General features: G+C 38.5%; 1 non-coding gene across 1 annotated transcript; it reads right to left on the bottom strand.

Moving 5' to 3' along the window:
* Positions 1 to 419: 419 nt before the first annotated feature.
* LOC112768899 (small nucleolar RNA R71) lies at positions 420 to 527 on the bottom strand. Its single transcript, XR_003186276.1, has one exon. It is a non-coding gene; the product is annotated as a small nucleolar RNA R71 (small nucleolar RNA).
* Positions 528 to 20,679: the final 20,152 nt, after the last annotated feature.

Below are 20,679 nucleotides of genomic sequence, written 5' to 3'. Positions count from 1 at the left end.
AGGCTCACAACCATGGCGGAAGAGGTCGAGCAAATCATGCTGGGGAGGATAGAAGAGTTTTAGGCTCCTACATCAATCCAAACCCAGGAAACTGTGGAAGTAGCATTCAAAAGCCAACCATCCATGCCAACAATTTTGAACTAAAACCACAGCTCATCACCCTTGTTCAGAACAACTGTTCGTTCAGAGGAAGTGTCCAAGAGGACCCCAATCAACATCTAACCACCTTCCTGAGAATATGTGACACAGTGAAGTCTAATGGTGTTCATCCTGACGCCTATAGACTACTCTTATTTCCATTCTCACTCAAGGATAAGGCAGCCAAGTGGCTGGAGTCTTTCCCAAGGGAGAGCTTGACAACTTGGGAAGATGTGGTGAACAAATTCTTAGCAAGATTTTACCCTCTTCAACGAATCAATAGACTAAGAGCTGAGGTCCAAACTTTCAGGCAACAAGATGGTGAGACTCTATATGAAGCATGGGAGAGGTTTAAAGACCTCACAAGGAGGTGCCCACCAGATATGTTCAATGAATGGGTGCAGCTGCACATTTTCTATGAAGGGCTCTCTTATGAGTCAAAGAAGGCCGTGGACCATTCATCCGGAGGATCTTTGAACAAGAAGAAGACCATTGAGGAGGCCATAGATGTCATTGAAACTGTAGCAGAGAATGACTACTTCTATGCTTCCGAAAGAGGGAACACAAGAGGAGTAATGGAGCTAAACAATGTAGATGCTCTGCTGGCCCAAAACAAGCTCATTACCCAGCAGCTGGCTGACCTCACCAAGAAGATGGAGAGGAACCAAGTAGCAGCAATCTCCACTTCATCAACAACCCAAGAAGGAGTGAATGAAGAAGCAGAGGGTAGTCAGGAGCAAGCCAACTACATTGGGAATTCACCTAGGCAAAACCATGATCCATACTCCAAGACCTACAACCCTGGATGGAGGAATCACCCAAACTTTGGGTGGGGAAATCAACAAGACTAAAGCCTTGATCAAAGACGCCCAAATCCAAACAATGCAGCCCACCAACACTTCACATCTAGACCATATCAACACCCCCATAACAACACCTCTCCACATTCATATCAAGGCCAGCATGACCCTCCTCAGCCTGACCTATCATCATTTGATGAAAGAATCTCAAGGATTGAGAATCTACTTGAAGGCATAAGCAAGGAGATTGAAGACAACAAGGTGTTCAAAGAGGAAGTGCGAGCAAGTTTCAAGAACCAGGGAGACACAACCAAGAGGTTGGAATCTCAAGTGGGGTATCTCTCTGAACAAATTCCCAAACCCACAGATGGATTCCCAAGTGACACGGAGAAGAATTCGAGAGGTGAAACAAAGAAAGTAAGATGGGAAGATTGCAAGATGGTCACTATAAGTGATAAGGAGACTGAGGACAAGCCAAGCAAGCAATTAGAACAACCTGAAGATACCTCAGTAGAGGAGGGAGAAAAAGATTACCAAGAACCAGAAATCTCAAAACAGAAGCTGCTGAGACTCTATGCACCTTTTCCCCAACTGCTCAATGGTGCTATGGAGAAGAGAATATACTAAAGATTTCTTGACTTGTTTGCATCTTTGCATGTGAACATACCGTTCATCAAGACTATCCAACAAATGCCTGCATACATCAAGTATATGAAGGAGCTGCTTCCCATGAAAAGCTCACTCAAGGGAGGTCAAACTATAGTGATGAATAAGGAGTGCAGTGCCCTCATTCAACCGCAGTTACCTACGAAAAGAAAAGATCCAGGGAGTTTTCATGTCCCCTGTGCCATAGGGGAAACAATGTTTGATAGAGCACTCTGCGATTTGGGAGCAAGCATCAACTTAATGCCCTTATCCCTGGTGAAGAGGCTGCAGATCAATGAGATATTGCCCACAGATGTAGTCATCAAGCTGGCTGACAAAACTCAAAAACAAGCAAGAGGGGTGGTGGAAAACGTGTTGTTAAAGGTGGGGAAATACTTTCTTCCCACTGACTTTGTCATCTTGGACATGGAAGAGAGTCACACTCACCCAATCATATTGGGGAGACCATTCCTAGCTACATCCAGAGCACTCATAGATGTGGAGCGAAGGGAGCTAATATTAAGGATCCATGATGAACGACTCAGCTTTAGTGTCTTCAAACTCTCACAAGAATCAGACCAAGAGAACAAAGAACCACGCAAAGATCATAATGAGATGCTGAGAGAGGAAGCAAGCACTGAAGCACAACTGATAAACCCCAATTTTGTGGTTTATCTTGTGCTTATTTTGGGGGATTTTATCACCTTTTCTCACATTTATTCAATAAAAATAGCATGGTTTTGTAATTCTCCCTTGAATTGTGCTTAAATGTGAAAACATGCTTTTTAGGCCCTAAAATTGGTAATTTTAATTCACTTTAATTCCATTCGATGTCTTGATGTATTTTCTAAGTGATTTCAGGATCATAGGGCAAGTATTGGATGGAAGAAGTGAGGAGAAAAGCATGCAAAGCGGGAGAACTCATGAAGAAATGAAGGAACCGTAAAGCTGTCAAGCCCGACCTCTTTGCACTCAATTGACCATAACTTAAGCTACAGAGGTCCAAATGAGGCGGTTCTAGTTGCGTTGGAAAGCTAACATCCGGGGCTTCGAAATGATATAAAATTTGCCATATGTTACTTTGCGCTGAGGGGCGCGCACGCGCACTTTGCGCGTGCGCGCCGATGCTGCCGTAGCCCATTAAAGTGAATTCGCCCCCAGCGAATTCTGAAGCACTTTGGGCCCAACCCAACTCATTTCTGATGCTATTTCAGCCAAGAATTGAAGGAGAGTCAACACACTTAGTCATAGTTTAGTTTGCATCATGTTTTAGGATAGAAATCTAGAGAGAGAAGCTCTCTCTTCTCTCTAGAATTTAGGGTAGTTTAGGTTTAGTTCTCTCAAATTCATCTTTCAATTCTTGTTTTGACTAGTTTTCTCTTTTAATTTCTTGTTGTTACACCTTTGTTCTTCTAGTTCTTGTTGTTAATTTCCTTCTTTTGCCATTTTTATGTTTATGAACCATTGTTGAATTTCGATTTCTTTGAATGCAATCTTATGTTTCTATGTTTCTTTTATGTTGATCTTGCTTGACATTATTGATTTCTTGCTTATGTTAGTTGTGGGTTTCCTTTAATTCTTGCAATTTATGATGTTTACTTTTCTTGCACTCTAGGTGTTTGGTAAAATGCTTCCTCTAGTTTTTGAGTAGTGTTCTTGACTCTTGGCCTAGGCTAAGGGAATTGAGTGACCTTGAGTCATTGGGTCTCATTGAATTGGTGATTTGAGAACCCTTGGTGATCAATTTGATACTCATTGATGCCAACCCACTACTAATCTAATTAGTAGGTAGGTTGGGACTTATGGGTTGATGTGATCAAAGCCATTTGACGTACTTCAAGCCTAGGAGTAGATATTACCTACTTAAGGCTTTTGGAAGTAGACTTAATGAACTTGGCCTCTCATAATTATCAATATTTGGTATGTAGACAAGGATGGTGATCTCAATTACCTAAGTCTTAGCCAAGAGTGCTTACTATTTCTTTTATTAGTTCTTGTTGTTTTACTTTCTTGTCATTTATGTTTTCTTGTCAAACATCAAATCAACCCCCCTTTGCATTTTCATAGCCAATAATTAAACACTTCATTGCAACTCTTCGTGAGATGACCCGGAGTCCGAAATACTCCGGTTATTTCTTATTGGGGTTTGTACTTGTGACAAAAACCTAAAATTTAATTTGATGTGAGAGTTGTTTGTTGGTTTGGGCTATACTTGCAACGAAATTCTTATTTCTACAAGAGAAATTCTAGACCGACAACAATTCTCTCTATCAACAACCAGTCCATCTGGGAAAGCCCTTGGTTGATGAACAAGGAAATAAGCAGTTGTCACAACTCAAGGAAAGGCTGGAGGAACCTAAACCACCAGAGACATGTGAAGACAACAACAAAATTCCCTTAGAAGAAGAAGTCACCAAGAGCAAGGCAACATCAAAAGGGACAAAGAAGAAGGTACCAAGGGGGTGGAGGAACAAGAAGATCCCTACGGAAGACTTCTCTCCATGAGATAAAGTGATCTCAGCTTACTTCCCAGATATCCCCCCTAATCTCCCCACTGTACCATCTCAGTCACCTAAGGTTTTCACTATCAACAGAGTTCTCTCCTTGGAACATGTAGAGATCATTGATACAACCAATGGGTATAAGTCCAAGGCAAGAGGGGAGGACTTGAAGCATTATCAACCTCCCTGATGAAGGAGAAACGTCAAGCTAGTGACGCTAAAGAAGCGCTTCATGGGAGGCAACCCATGTTTTATTAGCTTTTACTAGTGAATAAGTCAATATTCATGAATTCTAACCCAAACTTGACAAAAACTTGGTGAAGTCCTTATATTGCAGTATATAGTGAAGAACAAGTTTGGTGTTCAAAGGGTGCCAAGAAAGCATGAATGCAACTGAGAGCATGCTAGTCTTGGAGCTTTGAACAGAACTTTTCATCACAGCGCTCCAAACTAAGTTTGGTGTCACCCCATAGTGCCACCACCAATGTGCATATAAGGATACACAGTTAGTTAGTTAGTTGGAGTTCATGAATAAACAAAATCTTTTCTTCTCTTTATTATTCTAGCCGTAAAAATTTAAATTGATTTTTTTTTTATATTTCTTACTTTTCTTATTTGATCTTTATAAGGAAAGAAGAGGAACATTGAAGGAGATTGATTGGACAATTTAATGAGAAAGGTTCGGCCACTTCATGAAGAGGGGTACTACACACGTGCCTCAAGGGGGAATGCATTGGGAATGGTTGCCATGCAACATTGGAGGAAGAATAAACTAGGAAACCGAACCAACTCCATCATAAAGTTGGTAATCCTCGTGCTTACTCCATACAAAATCCCATCCGTTCATCATACACCAACCCCATCAATCCACACCTTTAATATCTTCATCACTTCTCTATATAAGTGGATCCAATCCGCACCATCTCCACATTCGAAATTCATATCCCTTGCACTTCACTTTCCAGCAACTAGTTCTTCAACTTTCCACTCTCTAAATCCCACATTTCTTCCCTTCACTACACTCTTTTCGCATTAACTTCATTCATGGCATCATCAAGTCCAAGAGGCAGAAGAGGAAGAAACCAATGGAGAACATTTCTTTCGACGAGAAGAGATTCAAGACTGCCTTCCATGAACGAGAATTTGAGCGGATAAAGCTCAAAAAGATACTGCCCGAGTTAACCTTCCAAATCAATGAAGACGACTGCCCACAGATTCGGGAGAAGATTGAAGAAAGAGGGTGGCAAATGCTCACCAATCCAGAGGGAAAGATCAATACAAACCTCATCAAAGAGTTTTACGCAAATGTAGTCAGAGAAGACAAAACCAGGGCCCCAACCTTCAAAAGCTATGTAAGAGGAAAGGAGGTGGACTTCAGCCCAAATGCTATAATAAGAACTCTTCACCTGAAATCACCACATTTTGATGAGCCCATCTATCATGCAAGGATAAGTAAAAGCCAAGACAATGATGAGCTCACTGAGATTGTGACTGACATCTGTGTTATAGCAGCTGACTGGGAGAGGTATGGAGATGGGAGACCCCGCTTCATCAAGAGGGGAGACCTTAGCCCAGAAGCCAAGCGGTGGTTTGAACTCGTGAGGAGGTCTATTCTCCCAGCTGTAAATAATTCAGAGGTAAATATTAATCAAGCAACTATGGTACATTGCCTAGTACAAGGTAGAGAAATCAATGTGCATGAACTTATAGCTGAGGGAATTCAAGATTCAGCTGAGAAGCTTGAATCAGGTGCCAGGCTTTGGTACCCCAGCACCATTCTCCGATTGTGCACAAAGGCCAAGGTAGTCTTTGAGGATAGCAATCCAGACTGGGTGAACCCTGGGAGGCTAATGACAACCCAGCGTATGGCCTATACTACACCTGCTCAACAACAAAGAAGGCCACAAATAGGGAAACTAAAAGCAAGAGAAGGAGCTCACCAAGAGGAGTCTCATCAGGAAGAATATCAACAAGGAGAACATCCTTACCCAGCCGACTTGAATATGAATCACCTTCTAAGAGCTATTGAAGATCTGGGGATGAGACATATGGAAGGACAAGAGCAAATACTAAACCGGATGAGCCAACAAGAAAAGTGGCAGAAACAACAAATGGAGCAGCAACAGGAACAATACTCCCAGCTTACTCAAACCATCAACCAAGTTACTGAGAGGCAAGAACGTCAAGATAAGCAATTGCAGGAACTCAATCAGTGACAAATAGCCCAGATGAAAGCATTCAATGAGTTCACTATACTTAATGAAGGACGGCAACTACATAGGGAGGAGTTCAACGTCAACACTCAAGCCAAGTTGAACTACATATCCAGTAATATGCATCATCTACACTATGCCATCCCTACATATGATGAGGTCCAAAAAGATTTTGTAGAACAAGAAGAGAGGAAGGTGAAACAGCAAAAGGAAACACTTAAGAAGAAGATGGAAGATGGTGGTTTTTGGAAGAAGCTGCTTGGAAAAGGCAAGGGAAGTGGGAGCACAAGTAATCAAGAAAAACACCAGGAGGACAAGCAAGAAGGAGAGTATGGACATCCACAAGAGTAAAAGGTGGTGGAGTTCCTTCTTTGGTCCATCTTTTTCTATGCTTTAAATAAGGAAGATCTTGTATGAAATAGAACATGCTTCCATGTTAGTTGAACTTTTTAAATTCTGTCTTTAAAGTTTTCTTTCTGAATAGGTCTATGTTTGCTAGTCTCTATGTCACTGCATCCTTACTTTGCTTACTTGTATGTTTGTCCCTTTAAATCAAATGAAAAGAGAATGTGTGTTTTTAAAGACCAGAGAGGAGTTCATACTATGGAGTAAGTTCATGAGTTTGTGGTATAGTCATAAGTTAGCTAAGTTGGTTCAACCATGAGGTGGGAAGACAACTATCTGTCAGGAATGCTATGCTTGAAACACACCCCATGAGACTAGCTAAATAAGAATATCCTAATAAGAAAAAGGGAAAGAACAATCAAAGTTGAGGAATAAAAGAAAAAGAACAAGCAATAAGGCTAGGCACCAATGGTTTTTAATCTTGAGGCATGTGTCTGTGGTGCTCCTGTGTGAGGGATCTACTTGGATGAATAAGCTCTTAGGGGTGCCTTATCACTTGGTAACTTGGGTTAACTAACTCGGGATTATCAGCTGAAAATCCACTATCAAGAGTAACCCTCACTACAGAGCATTTAGTAACCCAAAGAGGTGTTGGACACCAAGGTCTCAAGAAAAGAAAATAAATAAACTGTGTGCCTGTGGTGTGTATGTATGGGGGAGAGACTTGAGCAAGTAAGTCCTTAGGGGTGCTTCAACTCCTAGCATCTTGAACCAACTGGTTTGGGAGTGTTGGCTGAAAGCTTATTTTAAAGAGTTACCCCCTTACAGAACACTTAGCTTAAGAACACAAATAAGCCCTGAAATAACAACAAAAGGATCAATAAATAAAAGTTTCATGGGATGCAATCACAGTGAGTATTCTAGGACATGATAAAGGTCTGAAAGCCAGGAATGAACCTAAGTTGCTATGCATGAAACCACCATAAAACCAGGGACATAACTTCCGCAAGAATGACTCACTTCTCTTGGCATTCCATTCATCATTCTCTTGTTCCAGTACTTGCTTAGGGACAAGCAAGCTTTAAGTTTGGTGTTGTGATGCCAGGGCATTTTGGCCAGTTTCACTGACCTTTTCTTTACTGTTTTTAGGGTAGTTTCATGCATTTCCTTAGGAAATAAGCTAGTTTTGGGTAGATATTCACTTACATCTTGATTCAAGCATGCATTGTGCAATTTACATGATTTCATGAGGATTTTGCATGAATTTAAGGACAAATTGGATGTTGCATTTCCCATGACTTGGACTAGAACTTTGATGCACTTTATTGCTTGATTTCAGGACAAGGGAAGCAAAGAAGAACCACATTAGTGGCTACGTTAGTTACACTAACGTTAACACTAACGTGGAATGGGAGTAACTTGCAAAGTTAATGAGAAAAGTGATTGCCAATAACGCTCTCAAAGCCATCATTGCCCACGTTAAGAGTCACGTTAACTAAGTTAACGTGAACTCTAACATGGAAGAAAGGAAATGGAGCCAACGTTAGTGACACTTAACATTATCACTAACGTTGGACCAAGCTCATAAGTGGCCACGTTAGTCACCACGTTAACTTAGTTAACGTGGCCTCTAACATTAAGAAGAAAGGGAGGAAGCCAACGTTAGTGACATTCAACATTATCACTAACGTTGGCCAAGTCACACTAGGACACGTTAACTCCCACGTTAACCTAGTTAACGTGGAAGCTAACGTGAGGAAAGGAGGTGACGCCAACGTTAGTGACACCCAACATTGTCACTAACGTTGGAAGGAACCCACACATGCCACCATGAGCCAGTTAACTCCCACGTTAACTTAGTTAACGTGGAAGCTAACGTGGATAAGGGAATGTTGAACCAACGTTAGTGACACTCAACTTTGTTACTAACGTTGGAGATGGCTAGCATAGGTCACGTTAGAAGCCACGTTAACCTAGTTAACGTGGACTCTAACATGGGAGCTAAGGGGCACATTGGAACGTTAGTGACAATGTTAAGTGTCACTAACGTTCTCGAAGGTTGGCAAGCCTACGTTAAAAGAGCCACGTTAACTAAGTCAATGTGGACTCTAACGTTAGGAAGGGGGAGGCTTCTCAACGTTATTGGGAAAGTTGAGTCCCAATAACGTGCACGAAGGACAAAGAGGCAACGTTAGTGGCAACGTTTGTGCTACTAATGTTGAGGTTAACGTGGCTCTTACTTGGGTAAGGAACGTTAGTGAAAAAGTTGAATGCCACTAACGTTCTCGAACCCATATTTTTACTAAACGTTAACACCACTAACGTCCTGAGCTAAAGTCTCTACCCACTTCACAATTTCTCTCTGCAAGTAAAGCCAAGCCCAATGAAGAAGATAACTGCTTCAAACTCAAGATCCAAAGGCCCAGACCCAAGACTTGAAGAACCAACTAGAAGAGTAGAAGAATAGTATATATAGGAGTAACTTTGAATTACTCTCTGTATTTACTTTCTCTTCACTTCTAGTATCATCATGTATTCTCCATCTTTGTTTTCATTTTCCAGAGCTATGAACAACTAAACCCCTTTCATTGGTTTAGGGAGCTCTGTTGTAATTTGATGGATCAATACTAGTTTTCATTATTCTTCTTCTATCTTTTCTCTTGATTTTACTTGAAAGCTTTCGATCTTCATCCAATTGGGTAGTTATCTTGGAAAAGAAGCTATTCATACTTGGATCTCTTCTGAACCTTGAAAGAGGAATGAAGAGATCAAGCTAGAAATGCTTTCTCATGCTGGACCAAATTGGGTTTGGATGGTTATGTGACTATAATCCTCTCAATACTTGATTTGGGAAATGCATGTGGTATAATCAGTGACCATACTTCATCTCTTCTCATGAGCAATTGACCAAGGAATTGGCTATTGATCAAGATTTGAGAGATTGAATTACAAGAAATTGTAATTCAATCACTTAAGATTGCCAAGGAGATCAATGAGTGCATTGATTGAGGAAGAGATAAAAATAAAATTGATCCGGAGAATGCAACATCTCCTAAGCCCAATGAACTCCCCATTTCTGATCTTACCCATTCTCTTTATTTTCTGTCATTTACTTTCATGAGCAATTCCCCCATTCCCATTTACAATTCTGCAATTTACTTCAGTCATTTACTTTCAGTTCTTTAATTCTAGCATTTACTTTTTCTGTCATTTACCTTCCCGCCATTTTATTTTCTGCAATTCTAAACTCAATTCCTGGATTCACTCAACTAGAACATTCCTCTAATTAAAGTTGCTTGATCAATCAATCCTTGTGGGATTCGACCTCACTCTATTGTGAGTTTTTACTTGACGACAAATTCGGTACATTTTCCGAAGGAAATTTGTTATGAGACAAGTTTTTCGTGCATCAAAAAGTGCTTGAAGAAACAAACAGCAAGAAAACTTAGCTCAATTGTGAAATTCTAAAAGAGAGGTTTAAGATCGAAGAAGAGCAATGAAACTAGAAAGCAGATGTAGATCTCAATTTCTCCCTTGACCAAGCAGAAAAGAAATTGCAGAAGAAATGTAAATAAAAACAACAAAGGAAACTCATATCCAATTCTCTAATTCTCAGAACTATATAAAAAAAAAAAGCAAAGATGATTCTCAGATCAAGAAATTCAATGGAGTTGTTCAATCTCAATTCAAAAACCTAAAATAGACAGTAGAAGTTACAGAAGAAAAGAAAATGAAATCAGAAAGCTAAACTCAGATCCAATCCCCAAATCCCAAAATTCCCAAAGTCAAAGCAAAATGAAAAGTTAAAGTGAAAACTAAAAATGAGCTAGAGGTCCTTTTACAAATCAAATTAATTACTATTTATACACTTTCTATTTTGGTCTTCAAAGGTTGGAGTGGGCCTTTTAATTTTTGGATTTGAAGAAAGGTGGATCCGGTTGGCTTTGGTTCAAGTGGCATGGGTCATGGTGTATGTGGTTATCTCCCAGGGGAGCGTTCAGTTGGGTTTTGTGAACGCTACGTTCATTCTTGTGGCTCCCCTTGTGCCAATTGCTCTCTTACCTATAGCGTTCAATAAGTGAATGCTACGTTCACTCCTTCAACGCTAGCCCTTGTTGAGTCTTCCTTCCCAAGAGAGATGCGAAAACGTTGCCAAAAGGGAGCGCTATGCTCAAGTTTTTGAGCGCTACCCTTCCTTGTCTTGATGCGTGCTCAGCTCCCTTGGTGCTCCCTATTCGAGTGCTACGTTGCATCCTTTGAGCGCTCCTAGTTGTTTTGATGCTGTGCCTTGCTTCCCTTGATTGAGAGGCACGAAAAAGTTCACAAAAGTGAACGTAGCATTCACATCTTGGAATGCTACCCTTGGATTGCTTCGTGCGTGCCCCATGGTCACGAAAAAGTTGGAAAAGGGGAGCGTGGCGTTCAAACTTTCAAACGTTGTGCCTTGGCATGTCTTGGTGCGCCTTCCTCTTGGTGCGCTACGTTCAAAATCTTGAACGCTACCTTTGCTTCCTTGGTTGAGCGCAACGCTTTAATGTCATGGGCCACGCTTTCAAAAGCGTGGCCTAAGGTCCAAAGCGTGCTCTAACTTCAAAGTATTCCCCAAAATTCTTCTTTCCTCTGTTTGGGCTTAATTTGTGCTTTCTACTTCTTTTCCTTTATCTTTTCACCTATCATCAACCAAATAAATACACCAAAGCCTCACCAAAATCACAAGATCTTTGCATCATTCATAATAAACAATTAATTCTAGTATAAACCTTATGATTTTGTGTAAAATAAATGATGTTTGATTGATTCAAGATAATCATGAAAATCGACTCTAATTACTTACTTATTGTGCAAGAAAGTGCATAAAACCTAATGAAACTAATGAAAAATGCTTGTAAAACTAGCATAAGATGACTTGTCATCAATCACCACGCGTGCGTGTACATTGCGCGTACGCATCCTTGAGCTCATCCAATTCTTTGGCTTTCTCCTTCACTCCTTTGATCCATTCCAAGCCCTTTTCAACCTGAAGTCACTTAACGAACAAATCAAGGCATCTAGTGGAATCAAAGGTGAATCAAAATTAGCTAATTTAAGGTCTAAAGAGCATGTTTTCACACTTAAGTACAAATTAAGGGAGAATCACAAAACCATGCTATTTCATTGAATAAATGTGAGAAAAGGTTGATAAAATACTCTAAATTCAACACATGATAAACCCTAAAAACGGGGTTTGTCAACCTCCCCACACTTAAACCATAGCATGTCCTCATGCTATACCAAGAATGAAGTAAGGGTATGGCATTTATTCAATGCACTAAACTATATGCATCCTATCTAAATACAACTACCTATTATGAATGTAAATGCCTGGTCAAAACAAATCAATTTCAAAGAGAACATATGTAAGCAAAATTGCTAAAACAATGGGAATCAAATCAAACCAAACCAACAATTGTATTGAATTACCAAAAATGATTTACAAACTTGCATGAATAAGAATGGTTATGGTGAAAACATGTAATTGAGCAATCAAACCCTCACCGGATATGTATCCGCTCTAGTCACTCAAGTGTTTAGGGGTTGATTCACTCAATTCCCCCCTAATCATGCTTTCCAAGATTTGGTCTTCATCTAACAATCAACAATTATTCAATGCATTCATACAATTATCATGAGGTCTTTCTCAAAGGTTGTAATGGGGTTAGGGTTAAGGTAGGGTCATATATGGTTAAGTGGACTAGAGTTTGAATCTTTGATTAGCCTAGACCTTTCCACCTAACCTATATAATAGCCTATACAATTATGTTCTAACCTAACTACCCATTCTTCACTTTTTTCCACATACTCATGCATTTTATTTTTCATTTCACAACACTTACGCATTGATTCTTATTGAATCTTCACTTTGGGGCATTTTGTCCCCCCCCCCTTTTTAATTTTTTATTTCTTTTCTTCTTTTCTTTCTTTCTTTTTCTATATTTTTTTTCTTTTATTTTCCATATTGTTTTCTTTTCTTTTTCTCTTTTTCTTTTGTTTTTCTCATTTTTCTCTCTTTCAAAACTATATACAAGAACATCAATGCATATGGTCTAACATTTTATTAATACATGAGAATGCACCCAATTTCCAAATATGAAAATACAAAGCACCCTTTTATCCCAACCAATGTTCCTAAATCTCCCCAAACTTGAATAATGAACACTCTCACTAGCCTAAGACAATCAAAGATCCAAACAAGGGACTTTTATTGTTTTTCGCTTTAGGCTTGTAATGTGCTAAAATAACGAACAATTGGGTTAAGCATAGGCTCAAAATTGGCTAATAATGGAAGATAAAAGGTAGGCTATTTGGTTAAGTGAGCTAACGAAACAATGGCCTCAATCATATAAATGCATGAATACAAGGAATAATGGACATATAGAATTAAATAAATCAAGGATCACAATCATAGAAAGAGAACAATTGCACACAAGAAGGAAAATAAGTGGTTATAAGATGTAACCACACCATTACGCTCAAATCTCAGATGCTTGTGTTCTTAGCTCAAAACATGCTTCACAAAATATATATGATTCGAGCAAGTTTTATGAAAATTTCCAATCAATTGGGATGGTGCCCTATAGATAAATTCTTTGGAAAATTTATTGTTTTAACTAAGCTTATCCTAAATGCAATGTTGTGATTTAGAAATTTTAAAATTTCCTTAGTTTATCCCTTCTTTTTCTAAATCAAACCAAATTTCTTATGTAAAAGGGTAAACCAAGCTCTAATAATTCACAATTTTCAAATCCCAACCAAAAACTAGAACAACTATATAAAGTAAATATAACTAAAAGTATGAAATATCTACCAACTAAGGTGCAAAATGCAACAACTAAAATAAAACTATCCAAAGTAACAAAGATATACAATAATCCAAAAAGTGCAGTAAAAATAAAGTGCAAAGTACTAAAAATAACATAAAACAAGTGATAAATGTCTGAACTCATCACCCAAAATGGCATCTCTACCAACGGCGACGACGGTGACCTCCCCACACTTAGAATGCAGCATCGTCCTCGATGCTACTGCTCGGGCTCATGTTGAGGGTCAACGGTCATATCTGGCTGCTGGGGCTGAGGCTGTGGCTCCTCTAGGGGGCGGCTGCGCCTCCGAGGTAGCCTGTGTTTGCGGTGGTGCCTCCTGCTAATCCTGCTCCGCCTCCTACTCCTCTTCCTCTGAGGAAGAAGTATCGGCAATCGGGGGCAACTCGACTCCCAATACGACAAACATCTGATCCACTCTATTGAGACGTCACATGATGCGGTGCTCACTGCGCTCCATGAAGCGGAACAGACGCTATACTAATAGATAGGTCGGATAGGGTGCTGGTGGTGGTATCAGTGTGATGAGGATGAAGCCAATTTGCATATATAGGATTAGGAACTCGGTAATTCGAAAAATGGAATTAGCGTTGTAAATATAGTCCTAACCCAACAAGTTGGCCACCGATCAAATTAGAGGTTCACAAAGTGTGTCACAATTCAAAACTAATTTAAAACCGAGAGTATTTGACTCCTGAGTCGTCTCCCAAGGAGCACTTTTTGAGCAATGAGTGTGCAAATCCGGTTGTAGTGATCAAGGCTTTGTCAATGAAGAAATGAAAATATAAAACAATAAAAGAACATGCAAAATTGTAATGATTGAACTAATGAAGAAATTAAAGAACCGACTATGTAATATAAACAAGTAAAGTATAAAAGAGATCAACATAGAAGTATATGAAAGATTAAAAGCATCAAAAAGAGTCTTGGCTTGGAGTGAGCTAAGGGTCCTTTCCTTGTTGGAACCACAACTATGACAATTATGATGGATTAATTTCACTTGATCAACCCTCACATCGGAAGGTAAGTTAAATGAGCATAAGTGTTCCCAATCCACAAATCCTAAGTTGCTTGCTAATTGGCTTAGCAACAATTTAGCGTTAGTGGGAACAAGAACAATTAACAATCCAAAAATTGAAACTAAATGTTGGACATTTCAACTCTAGAAATCTAATTTCTCACTTTACCCAAGCCAAGAACAAAAAATTTAGCTTAAAATCATGTTTGACATTTTGTCAAATACTTAGTGGTCAAAAACCTTAAACATGGGGAAAAAGAAAAAAGGCTTAAAACTAAAAGCAACAATTGATCTCAATCAACAAGAATAACACAATGAAGCATGAAATAAACATCAAACATCAAATTCATCAACAAGAAATTAAAATTGCAAGAGAGAAGCAAAATTGAGCTAAAACTTGAATTAGAAGAAAGAGTAATGACAGTGTAACTATGAAGAGTAATAACAAGAGAATACTTACAATGAAAGCTAGCAAAATCCAAGATCAAAAATGGAAATGGCACTTGAATGTAAAACCCTAATATAAACCATAATAGAGATGATAAAAAACTTAGAGAAAAACTAACTAAAGCTTTCTACCACTACTCCTAAAACTATACTAATAATATGCTATGTTGTCTCTCCTTTCCCCTCCAATATGATCTAGAAGACTTCAGAAATGGGCCTCTAAAGCCCCCAAATCATGAGTCACGTGCTATTTTAATGAAGTCATGTGCGGACACCTGTGCGAATGCACACAAGGCAATGCTTGAATGGACGCGCAACGTGCTCAAAACAATCCACATGCTCTGATTGGGTAGCTGTGCGTACGCACAGGCAGTCGTGCGCACGCACACTAGGCGATACTTGAATGGATGCGCGATGCCCTCGAAGCAATCCACGTGCTCTGATTGGGTAGCTGTGCATACGCACAGGCAGTCATGCGCACGCACACGTCTCTGAGCTCACTCCTTTGATTCTTCATGTTTCCTCCACTTTGCATGCTATTCTTCCATTTTCTCTAACCCATTCCTACATTATACACCTGAAATCACTCACTAACAACATCAAGACATTGAATGAAAGGCAAACATAATAAAATAGATTAAATTAAGCACAAAAGAGCACATTTCTATAATCAAGTGCAATTTGGAAGGAAAGTTCAAAAGCATGCTATTCAAGGGAATAAGTGCAAGTTTATATGATGAAAATCCATCTAATTCTAACCAAAAATCATGATCAAATATGGATTCATCAATTCTTCCGCACTTAAACACTAGCATGTCCTCATGTTAAACACATACAAAGGAGATATATGAAAGGGAAAATGACTTATGATATATACTACTTATATAAATACATGCAAATATCCTAAGACTAATCACCAAAATATACTATGATGAGAGTTGGTATAAATAAACCATGAAATTCCAATCCATCACAAGAAACTATAGGTCCAATGCAAAGAGTTCATGCATTACGATCAATGTCCAAAGAATTCAATTGAAGTTGTCAAAACTATCCAATCAAACAACTTGCAAGAAGATAGAATTGAGCGATCGAACCCCTCACCGGATGTGTGTCCACTCAATTCGCTCAGTGTTTATGTAACGACCCAACTTCCAATACGTCATGATCGTACCAAAAATAAGGCGTTACTGACCTGTTTTCCTTATTAACTATTTAATATTGAGCCTTTAGTTCGATATGATGTTTCAGTTTTAGTAGAAAATGCCAGAAAATTTTGTTTTTATTTATCAAATCATATATCAAGCATCACCAAATAATAATAATCATATAATTATTAATAAATATTATACAAACAAATTCAAGTGTAACTTAGATACAAATCCTATCCCTCTTTATAAAATAAAATCTTAAGCAACAAAGGCGAGGGAATTCTATGAAAGCAACTCAATTCAAAAACTTAACTCATAAATAAGGTCTAACAATCGCCCGCAGCTTCAAACTGAGTCTTCGAACCTGTATCACTGAAAGGGTGGAAGATTTTGGGGTGAGAACAAACCACACGTTCTCAGTAGGGAATGGGAATGCCGTAAAAGTAATGATTAATATGTAAACAATTAACATACTCAAGGGAACTATATTTTTATCAAACCTTTTTGAAAATACTTTTGGTTTTACTTTAGCTAATTAATTACCTCCTTCAAAATCTCTAAACTCAAACAAATTCTAAATATGAAACTAGTCACATTAACCATCTATCAGTCACATAATTAATTCTCAATTAAAACATCAATTCTTAACCAATTTAAGACATTCACAAACTAATAGTACATGCCAGAGATTCAGTTCAACATACAAACAAGTCACAGCAAGACAAACAGCACAATCACAGGGAAGTACAATGAGCAAACCCAATCAAATGCAAATGCGAAAACAAGGATGATGCATGTCTAGCCCTAGTGCAGGCCATGAGCTCATGTGTCGGTTGGCTGCCCGCAATCCCGACATTTATCCGGTCACGAGTACTCCCGATTTTCCGGATACGATTTTCCGTTCCTAAATAAATGCGCATACGATGATAGCCGCTCATTTGAGACAGCCTCTGCTTACTGCAGGAATATATATATATACTCTGCTCTGCTCTGGGGAAGCGGAAAATGGCTGTAGGTAACTTAGTTTCCCTACAGAGGTTCTGGGTTGCATTAAGCAACTAATATATATTAAATATAGCTCTGGGTTGCATCAAGCAACTAATATATATAGAAATATAGCTCTGGGTTGCATCAAGCAACTAATATATATAAATATCTCTTTATTATATTACTCTTCTCTTTATATCTCTTTACTCTGTTCTGGTTTCTCTTTTCTCTGTATCTCTTTACTCTGTTTTAATTACTCTGTTCTCTGTATCTCTTTTCTCTGTATCTCTTTTCTCTTTTCTGATTACTCTTTTCATCTGTATCTATATTACTCTTTTTCTCTTTATCTCTTTACTTTACTCTGGTTACTCTGTTTTCTATGTTTCTCTACTCTGCTCTGATTTCTCTGCTTAACGTATGTATTTAAAGCTTATGTAAATTTCGGTATGAATAGTTAGCCTGTCCCAAGTATAGGTTCATTAAGTCTATACTGAAACAGTTTAACTTTTCATATTATACCTAACCCTAGTCGCAACTCAAGTACTAACTAAGTTGCCCTAGTTCGTTCACTAGTCTCTGTGTGTTTTTCTGTCGTTAAAATTTTACAGACTTTTTCTTTGGTTTCTATCTTTTCTTTAACTTTTTATCTTTTATTTATCTTTGCCTCACTAACATGTTATTACCACTCCCTAAGTGTTTTATGAAGGTAATTATGAGATTCTGCACTTAAAAAGTTGTCTTTATAAAGCTTTTACAGAAAACTGCCTTTTTTGCAGCAGATCATCACATAATCATTCTCATTATCATCATTCATTATCATTCTCATTATTCATTATCACTTTCGCATTCTTATGCATTACATCTTTCTTTCTTTGTTCAATTATACTATACAAATTCCATCATACTATACAAACTTTACATCTTTCACTTCTACAACATCTTAGCTCAAACCATTTCTCTTTATCATTCAGATTTAAATCTTATAAATTTACCAAACTCCTGAAAAGTAATCCTTTATTTCAAGCTTAAAACATAATTCTTTTCATATTGAATCAATCTCAAGATATAGCTTCTTTCTTAAATAATTCAAGTTCGAAACATAATTCCTTTCCTTGGTAAATTGAACTCAAAATATTTTCATTCCTTTCTAAACTAAATAAAGCTCAAGTGATATAATTTTCCAAATTCAAAGCTTCTAAAATAACTTTTCAAATGAAACCTCAGATTTTTATAAAATTTCGACAACACTTCCCCTAAAACTCGGACCTACCCACCCTTACGGGTTCCCTCTTTCTCCACAAATCACCAGTCCTTTTCCCAACAATTTTCAAACAGATAATTCTCAATCAATCAGACATTCACAGTTCATAATATTTAACAAATCAATCATACTCCACAATTCTAACTAATCCATCAATCCAACTCCAATCTCATCAATTCATATTTACTTTTCACATATCATGGAATCCTTTCAAAATTAAACTTAATCAACTAGTAATCCCAAAAATCAGCCTTTCATAATTCTAATTATTTTAATGTCATTTACTCTTTAGCACAGTTACTATTTAGTTTTAAAAGTCAAATTTGAAGAGAATGATTTAGTAATCAAACTTCAATCTTTTAACTGTTCTCAAACTTAATTCTAATTAATTATAAATCAACTTTAGCAACCATCAAAGCCAATTCCAATCAGTCGTTGTTAGTATCACAGCCGTTCCGTTACATCAGATAACTAAAAAAACAACAACAAGCACTTATTCTTAATAATCTAAATGCAGCCACAACTTAGCCGGAATTAATCTTACCAATTAATCAATCACTCACAGTAACAGAACCAGTCACAATCACAGCCTTAATCTAAACTCCATTCATCAATTATCAAAACGTCAGATTTTTAATAATTAGCTCAACATTTTTCAGCTTAGTAAGTAACATTAAATAAATCATTCACAACCCCATTTCAGCTAATTTCAACCCGTCACAAGTCCATTTCATAGCCATTCCAATATACCAAAATTCCAATTCAATATCAAACAATTCAAAATAACTCACTCAAAATCAAAATCTCAGCCAACTTATCACAAAAAAAATCAGTAATTCAAAATACAATTCACAACCAGATTTCAACCAATTCAGCAATATCACATAAGATCATAATTTCCAACAAATCCACTACCGTTACATTACATCAAATAACCAGCACATCATTCAATTCAATATAAATCCGTCAAAGATCAGAATTTCAGTCAGTTTGCAACCATCAAGCAAACCAGCTTATGGCAACCAACTCAACATAATCAAATAACAGGATTCTCAATAAGTCCAAACAATTAGAAAATCGGTAATAGTTATAGCCTCAAATCAAAATCAATATCACCAGTTTAATCACCGTTCACAACCACATTTAATTCGAATCATAACTCAGAAAAATCACAATAGCTAACCATTCTCAAACACATTTCAAGTCATTCTTGTCAATTAAGAAATTCTTAACTATTATTAACCATTTGCACTTATCCAATAACTTTGTAGGCATTCTAAATTAAAAACATTAAATCTCCTACCTCAGTTAGTCGAAACTCGCAAAAATCACTAAACGCAGCTGCTCCATTAGCAGTTTTCTGCACTTATTTCCATGGCAGCAACAATGACAAGGTTAAACGCCTCCTCTCCTCTCTGATAACAATTAGAAAGTAATAGCAGAACGAAGAAGCAGCAGTACAAACGACTGCAGCAGCAAGCTTGGATGGTGGCAGGGCAACTTCCTCCTTCATCACGTGGCAGTGACGGTGGCAGAACAGCAACCCAACAGCAGCGGCTCCTCCCGTGCGTCCTCTTCCTCCATCCCTCAACGATGGCGATGCGTCTCCATGGAACGGCAGCGAGGACGGAGCACGAACGGCGACGGTGATGGGAGGTACAGCGACGCCTTCTTCCTTCCGCTCTGGGCTCAGGCTCGTCTTCCTCCCCTCGTTCCTTCCGCGATGGTGTGGCTTTCCTCCGCGGCGAGCTCACAGCAGACGCGACGCCACTCTCCTCTGTTTCTCTCTTCCATCTCGGCGTGGGTGGGTGGCACGACGGCAACGCTCCTTGCGGCTCCACAAAAGGCGACGATAACTCTGATGGTGACGGCGGTGGCTCCTCATCGTGGTCGCTCTCCTTTCGGCGATGTCAGCGGCGGGACGGGCTCGACGTGCACGGCGCAACGATGGGATGGACGGCGGCGGTACCCAACCGGTGGCGCTACGCCCTTCTCCTTCTCTTCGTCCTCTCCATCTCTGCGTTTCTTTCTCTGTTTTGTGTATGTATTGTGTTTAGGAAGAAAAGGGGGTGGAGGATGTGTTCAGAGGCTGAGGAAAGAGGAAACATTAGGGTTAGGGTTTCTGGGATTCGGGAATTAGGGTTTCTTATTCAATTTGGGAATTAGGGTTAGAAATTAGGGATTTTATAAAGTAATATGGATATATATGAATATATATTTTGATAAAATTGAATAGTAGAGTAATTTTAAAATCAAACATACTCTATTAAAAATATTTAGGAACATTATTTATCATCATATTGCTAAGTTCAATCA

Source organism: Arachis hypogaea, chromosome 17, assembly GCF_003086295.3.
Source record: "Arachis hypogaea cultivar Tifrunner chromosome 17, arahy.Tifrunner.gnm2.J5K5, whole genome shotgun sequence".
NCBI lineage: Eukaryota > Viridiplantae > Streptophyta > Magnoliopsida > Fabales > Fabaceae > Arachis > Arachis hypogaea.
Note: the sequence above shows the minus strand (reverse complement) of the source record. Positions and strands in the feature narration are given on the sequence as shown.